At 38.7% G+C, this 9411-nt stretch overlaps 1 long non-coding RNA gene across 1 annotated transcript; it reads left to right on the forward strand.

Annotated features, from left to right (window-relative positions):
- Window positions 1-903: 903 nt before the first annotated feature.
- Window positions 904-1059, forward strand: LOC124269414. The gene is made up of 2 exons (XR_006896515.1): window positions 904-971; window positions 1010-1059. It is a non-coding gene; the product is annotated as an uncharacterized LOC124269414 (long non-coding RNA).
- Window positions 1060-9411: the final 8352 nt, after the last annotated feature.

Below are 9411 nucleotides of genomic sequence, written 5' to 3' on the forward strand. Positions count from 1 at the left end.
TTACCCCATCTCGCTGCGTTTCCATTGTTGAATAAACATCATCGATAGTATCCGTATGTTTGATTAAACGGAATCAGGGGAATCCGGATAAAAATGTGTTCTGGTTTGTTGTCGCCCTTATAACGGACACCCGAAATGGATAGTTCCGAAGAAATACGATTTTGGGTTTCGGTTCTGAGAGCTGTTATATTATTCCCCTGTCTCTGTCGATGCTTTGTCGACTGGAGCTCATCTTTTATTCCCAATCTGCACATGCTTCTGTCGGAGTTCATCTCATTCCGTCTTTTAAGTATCTCCCTGGTTCCAGTAATATGTTTGCCGTGGAAACTTTATTCATATTCCCCGGCCCAAAACATGTTTGTCAGAAACTTTGAATGGTCATCCTTTTTATGCTCCATCGCGTATTCCTCATTCCATGTTCCGGCGGCATCGGCTCAGGCGTTATGGTTTTCGTTACGAAGATCCTTTGCCGCCATTGAATAAAACCGGGAAACAAAACAGAGCGCTTCAGGCGTCTAGTGATAAAACTTAAAAACGTCTCATCTATTTTTAAAATGCAGCTTTTGGCTGCATGCAGTTTTTACGTATGAAACCAGTGCCATGTCGCAAAGTTTGTCACGGTACGGTAGTACCAAAATGCAACATACGATATTGCGTACGCGAAACCGGGCTTCATTCAAAGATAAAATGAATTCGTGCCGGCGAAGTTTCAAGTACCAGCACCGGTGCCGTGCTTCTGCTGTTTGGTTCCAAAAATCGGCGGCATTCGTTAACCGGAAACCGTCGACCGATGTCTCTGCGCCAACGCCTTGCCGAGCCTGAGCCACCGCGCACGGAAGTCCATGAAAAATGGTTGCATTTTAAGAACAAAGGAACAAGTCACCGGTTAAACGGTCGAATTTTGATGGAACAGCCATTTGTCAGGCAAAACAATGGAGTATGAACAGCCATTGTCAGGCAAAACAATGGAGGTGGAACAGCCATTTGTCAGGCAAACAAAACAATGGAGTGGAACAGCCATTGTCAGGCAAAACAAATGGAGGCGGAACAGCCATTGTCCCAGGCAAAACAATGGTGGAACGTATTTCAAGCTGATAACCAAGGCAAAGATGTGCTTGTGTATAACGTACCTGTTCCTTGTGGATGATCAAAAGGATTACTGATGTAGACATTTTGTTGAAATAAAATGCCGGTCTTGACAGTGTGCGGATTAGATTGCGGTACCGGTATTGCTTGAGGTTTCACTGTACATGATTTCCAAAGAGAGTTGACCACCCACCCATCCCAAACACCACCCAACATCAGACATGTCTCTGAATTGTCCTGTAACCATGAAATCAATTCTTTGATGAAATAATCTTGTATTAAAATTACAAGACATCATTCACTAACTTCAAATAATGTCAGAAATAAATAAATCAGAATCTCTCATAACTCATAAACACAGATATGCAAAATATGGGTATCAAAGAATATATGAGGGAAATCAGCTGTTTGTTGCTGCACATGTATACAGCACCTTGAACAGACATTTCAGAATATTGATGTTTATTGGTAGCTGAGCCAGTGATAATCTGGCCAAACATATTAACAGCATTGACTGTCCATTTAAATACTGGGGTTAGTATACTGTGGAATGTTAGTAAATATATGCCTTGTTGAAAGGATATTTTTGAGCAAAATGCTGATCTGATGATATTCAAGTCAATGACTTGTTACACAGAGACCATGAACTGCACAAAGTGTCTATCACCAATCTTGGTGTACACTGCAAACAAAAGCCATATGTGAAAAAAATATGTTTGTGTGAAATTAAGGGTGAACAATAACTATTTGATACATCATGCTGTTAAATTAGCAGATAAGCAGGTAGGATTGAGAACGTGACCCTAGTCTAGTCTCTCCATCCAGTGGGATCCAGGAATTTTGGTGTGTGGGGTGGGGGGTGTGTGGAGTGGGGGGCTGTGTGTGTTTGGTATAGGGCTTTTGAACCCAGCCAAAAAATCTTCAATGTGGTCTTAAGTCATTTTCAAAAAGGGGGAGAAACCTGAACCAAACCACCCCCGACCCCCTCTATCCGCCAATGCTCTCTTATGGTGAGCATACACAATAGCCATCAACATTTAAAAAACTGGCCAAAATCAAAATAAGAAATTTTCTACAAAATTTTTATGCATCTGATATTTCAACTTGAAAATTTGTTAACTTGCAGATACACATTGTCACCTATAATTGAGAAACAACTACATAACGTGTCAATATAACATATATACCATGGCCAGAAACAGTCATAGCTTCACACAACCTAGCAAGACTCATGGTATACTCCTTGGAGTTCTACAGCATCATGTTTCTAATTCATGCAATTGATTGACAAACTACAGATTATCTATTGAATGTAGTTCAAGGAATCGATAATGATGGCCTCTGTTCAACAACATGATAAATAAAACATAAACATTGTTACTGTAATAAGAACCTTGCTTGTAGCCAGGCTTTGTCAAGGCATCTTAGAAGACCTAATTCTATAGTATGACCAGAAATTATTGAGAATTTTAGGAATATGTTTAATTGGATTTTTAGTATAAACAACCTTGACCAGCTATCAAGTGCTTGGTTTCATTCAAGAGACACAACTCTGTTAATCCTTTTTCATTAGTTTGTGAAGAGTTATCCCCCTTTGTTTACTTGCTAGCAGAAGGCATTTTCAGTGATCCCCAGTATGGATGATTTAGAGAAGAGGAAGTTGATTTTAGAGTATTATAACAAGGACATCAGATCAGCTAAAGTGATTTCAAGTAGAACAGGCACCCTTTGTCCACTGTTTATCCTGTTTTGAAAAATATTACAAATGGATATGGCATTGAGCACCAGGGAGGCGCAGGTAGGCCCAGAAAATTGACTGTCGGTGACAGGAGGCGGCTTGGTATTCTTGTTTCTAAAAGCAAACAAAGGAGTTTAGAAAACTTAAGGCTGGATATGATTGATAGAGGAACTGTGGCTGTCTGTAAGGAGACAATTAGAACTGAGCTGCATGCAATGGGTTGGCAGAAAAGTCGAGGAATTCCATCACCGATCATGAAACCTGAACAAAAGGAGCGGAGGTTGAACTGGTGCTTACAGCATAGAAATATTAACTGGGACAATGTGATATTCTCAGATGAAAGTTCTGTGTGGCTGTTTCCTAATACACTGAAATTCTGGACCAAACAAACTAAAAATCCTTTGTATCAGCGTCCAAAGTACAGTCCAAAATTTAATGTGTGGGGTGGCTTATCTGTGTTAGGGGCAACGCTCCTCTGTGTATTTGAAGGGAATATGAACAGTGAGCGGTACACAGATATTCTCAAGGGACATTTACTTCCGTCTGCTCACATGTTCTATGAAATTTTTTGGATTTTCCAGCAGGACAACCCAAAACATCGTTCAAAGCATTCACAGGCCTGGTTTCGGACCCAAAATATGACATTATTAGATTGGCCAAGCTATAGCCTGACCTAAATCCAATAGAAAATGTTTGGGGACTTATGAAGGAAAGTGTCAATAAGAAAAATCTGACAAATATTGCTGAAATGAAAGAAGAGGTGGTCCGATATTGGGACAGCATGGACCACGACTTTCTAACTTCTTTGATCAGTAGTATGCCCTGCCGCATTGAAGCCTGCATTGCTGCCCATGGTGACTTGACAAAATACTAACTGTTCACCTGTCTTTGAATCTGGAGTTATGCTCTGCTAATATTCACATTTAATACGTGAGTAATGAGTGAAAAAATATATAATAAATTACAATCTTTAAATTGATGTCTTTCAGTGGCATTTAGAAGTTGTACATTGATGTCCAAGATATTTTTTATGGATTAAACTTCTTTTTTAATTTCTCTCACAACTTTTAGAGTCCTAACTGCCAGTTCACCTGATGAAGGGACCTGGAATGGTCTCGAAACGTTGTGAGAGAAATGAAAAAAGAAGTTTAATCCATAAAAAATATCTTGGAAATCTTTAAATTCTCAATAATTTCTGGTTGTACTGTATCACGTTCAGTCTGTCAATATATCTCAATGTGCAAATGCTAGCCTGTAGCCTAGTCACGGCAAACATCATTGTTCTACTAAAACACGTGACACAACTATACCACTCTCCTCTGTCAATGTTTGTTGCTACAGTTCTGGCTATTCACAGCAAACATCATTGTTCTACCAACATTTGTGACATAATTATACCGACCTCCTCTGACAATGTTTTTGTTACATTTCCGTCCATTCACAGCAAACATTGTTCTACCACAAATGTCCTCAAGACTTTTCATGCATCACTATACTAAAGTTTGCAGATAATATGTAAAGGCACTTTAAGACAGGATAACACTGACAACAGGGTTTAACCAAGGGTACAGGTTTTCAAGACCTACAGATAATACACCTGTGAGAAGGTGAAAAAAACAGCTGCACAATTGTAATCACAAGATACTTTACCTTCTGTAAGTTGCTTTGGCTTAATGTAACTTTGTACAATATTTCAATTATATCACAGTGTCTCCATGCAGTGTGGGAGGAAGGATCCAAAGTGATGCTGGTCTGCCACCTGAATCCTGGCACCACTAAGGGAAGCAACTCCACAGAACAAATTGCAGTGCTTAAGGAGAGAAGTCAACAAGTGCCCTGTACCTTCTGTGAAATCCGTCACTGCTTGTCACCAAATACTGAAAAGCATTATACACATTTCTGCAAATATTATCAACAAATCTATGGTTTTGACTTTCATGAAAAGAACCATTTCTGCTTGTAACACAATTCACAAGACAAATACCCTTAAATGTACTGTTCATCATAAATTAGTTTTTAGAGTTCATGCTGATCCGAAAATAATACACTGAATCAGATGATGTATTTAAACACGGACTGACTGACTGAGTTTAGTTTTACCGCTTTTAGCAATATTCCAGCAACATCATGCATGGGGACACCAGAAATGGGCTTCACACATTGTACTGATATGGGGATTGAACCCGGTCTTCAGCATGACGAGCCAACGCTTTTAACCACTAGGCTACCCCACCGCCCTTTAAACATGGAGCAATAACAGAATGTACATGTTCAACAACAACATCCATTAGTCAACATGTAATATTGACTCATTACATCTACTGTACATTCTTAACCTGAAGACAATAACCAATCAAGTTGTAAATATCCTCAAACAACAAGTGGCAGCCACCACAAAGACTACCACAGCACGCCACATGTGACTCAGGACCTAATCACAGTACATATTACACAGCACCTTTTGAACCAATGGTATGTTCATATCAAGTGAGGAGTACCCTGTCTAATGGCACATCAAATATACTCATCAAAAAAAGTTTAGGGCCATCCCAATATTCAATATTTAAGAATTATATGGATCATATTATGAACTTTAATACTGAAAATTGGGGGTCCTTAACTTTTTTTGTTAAGTATATATTCAGCTTTTCATACAAAGGTTGTACATAATCTTCATCAACAAAAAGGTGTAACAACACATCATGTTAGTAGCCTTTTCTTTGTCAAAGTACTATCATCTAAATGGATTGGTCACTTTGGACAGTTTCATATTACAAACCAATACAATGTAACAAAAATCACTTGTGTGCCAATCTGAAACTGGAATTCAACAGACATGTTCTTTCTCAGTGTCTGTCTTCGGCAGTCAAGCTGATGTCCGCCATAAATTCCCCAAACCAGTCCTAGAATATAACAATCTATAACAACACTGGTGACAGTGAGAAGGTTTAGTCTAACACTGGTTGTAACAGCAATGGTTGGTCCATGAATGAGGGATTATCACGATGTTTTGTCCTATATAAGACATAAAACTATGTCAATTTGCAGCTGGTACATAAGTGAGTGAGTAAGTTAATATTTAACAGCAATATTTCGCGGTATATAAGAATTGTAAGGCTTCACAAAGACAGAATCATTAGTCTTGAACATAGAACGGCAGCTGTAGGTTTTCCCCAAAACGAGACATTTATGACAATCAAAGTGAAGAGATGGAGGTCAAAGATCTGCAATCAAACATCACCAGTAACAAGTAATATCAGTGCTTCTCCATACTTGGGGGATTGACCGACCAGTTTGTCACATGGACAAAACGCAAAGTTTACTACTTGACTCTGGATACGATAATCCAAGGATCAAAAGCATGAGCATCGATCAACGAAATTTTGATATGATGCCGTGTGTCAACCAAGTGACCAGTCTGACCACCTGTCCCCGATTGCTCGAAACAAACTTAAGTTTTTACTCAAATTACAACCTGAGTTTGACAATTTGAAACCGCTGAATTTTTAAATCAAGTGCAATTTTTGAAATAAAAAAGCCCAAACAATCTATCCACCAAACTCAAATTGTTTACTATGTTTGAGTTTGATATCGATTTCAGTTCATTCTGGGAAATGCATTTTCTCAAATTTGAGTAAAAACTCTAACTTAAGTCAAAACTCAGACTTAGTTTGTTTTGAGAAATCGGGGCCTGATCCCCTAAGTGTTATGACAAGCATGGGTTGCTGGAGACCAATTGTAATATGGATCTTGTCAGACATCTTCAGAGCATCCCCTAAAACAATAGCTTTTAAACAAATATCAACAGATTTCGTTTTTTGCTTGTGTTTTGAGATCAACAAATAATGCTTTGATGACAGTTATACACAGAAGTATTGTACCAGCTACAGCCTCTCCATTATTTAGAGGGATCTTCTCATTCAGTGACACAGTAAAACAATTGCTCGTACACATAGTAAATATGAAACACTGCAGTATCCTTACCAAAGTTGAGCAGCATAAATAACAGCATAGTTCACCAGCAAACTTGCAGCATTCAGCAAATATGTCCCTCTCTCAGCTAAATATGTCGGGACACTACGTACGTAAAGATATTTAAGTTTTCAGTTACAACCACAATCAATATCTTTGATTTTTTTTTGTACAATTAAATCTCTAAAAGATTTAACCAGGAGTGCTTATCCATGTCTTGAACTGTGTTCATGACTCAATTGCCATAAATGTCAACCATTGAAATAACAAATATGTACATCCCCAAAACACATTGAAACACTGTACAAAAATAGAGAAACATTTTATGTATGTCAACACAGGTAGAGAATCGGCAACTAAGCATTGGCCCCAAAGACAACAGAAAGCATGACGCTACCTCTGTAACAGACAAACTGTCCGATCTGTTCTGCCCTAGTTTAAGTGTATGCCAGTGCTAGCTGTTACAGCAATGTCACCCAAAACTACTGCAATCACATACAGCAGTTCAAATTCAATTGTAACTATTCCATATTTGTGTGTTTGTTAACAATGGACTCAGCAGTTTAAGTCATATGACAGCCTTGTATCTAGTCAGACCTGAACCTGTTGATAATGTTACTTATTTTGTTTACAACAAACAATGAATCAAAGAAATCAGGATACTACACAATTAAAGGGCGCCAAGCCCGACAACCCGCTCCAATACGCCGCCTCACACAAGGACAGGTGACTGTGGACGGGTCCTAACCTAGAATCCCACCTGTGGAAGAGTCCTAACCTAGAATCCCACCTGTGGACGGGTCCTAACCTAGAATCCCACCTGTATCCATCCTAAAGTGCAGGTTCACTCTAAATGTGTGGATTTTAACCAAAAGGTTAGGACAAGGTCCAAGTAGAGGTCAAGGACTCTTCTCAAGGATACAGGCACAAAAAGGAATTACAAATTTTTTCAACGACTGTCAATTTTCCCCGTCCCAGCCTTTCATCAATATTTCATTGTCACAAAAATCTGAAAGGATAAATCCATATTTTGATTAAGAAACAAACACTATATGACACAAAAACATTAGTCTGACCAATGAGATTGTGTTACTGATTATTCTGTTAGTTCCCACAGGCAACTGTTCGTACCAAGCTGGCATCACTAGCACAGATTTCTTATAATTACGGAAATGTTTGGTCACTGTTATTTAAATGATTGAGCAAAATATACCCATATGGATACACCATGAAAATCCTGTGATGTGAATATAATGAATTCAACGATAACATGTAGATTTCAACACATGTGAAACCGAGCTCTGAGATACTGCAAGAAAATGTTTGATAGACATTTTGTAAATTGACATAAAGCACAAATACATTATATATTACATACGGTAAATGTAGAATTATATTATAATATTGTCATGGTTACTTCAACATCACTCTTAAATAGTTGTGAAATAATTTTAATAATCAATAGACATTTTCTGTGCATCACACACATCTCCTTAATGTCCTTAAAGACATCTCTGCTCCCTACAGGGTCGTGTGAATCAGTGCCAATATGACAATTTCTAAACATAAATAGTTACAAAGACACTGAAGTTAACGACTAAAAAAACACACTACACATTAGGCGTGTAACCTTTTTCCACCTGATGAAAATCCTAAACATCACATCTAATATTGATATATCCTGAAAATTCAGTGGATTGGTAAGCTTTTTATTTAAATATAATCTTTATTTGACAACTTTTCCACTGCAGTCAAGGTCAAGGCTACAAGAAACTTGGTCAGCTGACTTTTATGATCTCCTGACTGAAAAATGAAATTCATTTTCACACAGCAGTCAAGGTGAAGGCTACAGAAACTCGCTCTCATGACTGGCTTACATGACTGCCTATGATTGGAACATTCCCTGGATCAGACTCTGGCAAATGAATGAGTGAGTGTGTATGGTTTTATGCCGCTTTTAGCAATATTCCAGCAACATCACGGCAGGGGACACCAGAAACAGGCTTCACACGCTGTACCCATGTTGGGAATCAACCCAGGTCTTCAGCGTGACGAGCGAACGCTTTCACCACTAGGCTACCCCTCTGGTAAGTCCTACAACCCACAAGCATTCAGTGACTACAACTTGCACAGTAACAAGTTACAGTATTGCTGTTTGTTGTTTAACGCTGCAGTCAGCAATATTCCAGCTATATGGCTATCATGTTACAATATGGGCGGTGGGGTAGCCTAGTGGGTAAAGCGTTCGCTCGTCACGCCGAAGGCCCGGGTTCGATTCCCCACTTGTGTAAAATGTGTGAAGCCCATACCTGGTGTCCCTCGCCGTGATATTGCTGGAATATTGCTAAAAGCGGCGTAAAATCAATCAAACTCACTCACTCACTCACTCACTCACTCACTAATGTTACAATACCTGTTTGGGATGGAACCAGCCCTCATCAGTGAGTGAGTGAGTGAGTTTTAGGACCAAAAAGATATTACCCAATTTATTTTAGAAAAATCTTAAAAAATCATAAATTTTGTCCAGCATAAGAAGTTGGGGGATTTGCACTGATCATGATATTGAGAGTAAAAATACATCTGGGGATTATCGTGGGAAATATAAATAACAAGCA

This window comes from Haliotis rubra, unplaced genomic scaffold, assembly GCF_003918875.1.
Source record: "Haliotis rubra isolate DU_JTF1 unplaced genomic scaffold, ASM391887v1 Scf1448, whole genome shotgun sequence".
NCBI classification, from domain to species: domain Eukaryota; kingdom Metazoa; phylum Mollusca; class Gastropoda; order Lepetellida; family Haliotidae; genus Haliotis; species Haliotis rubra.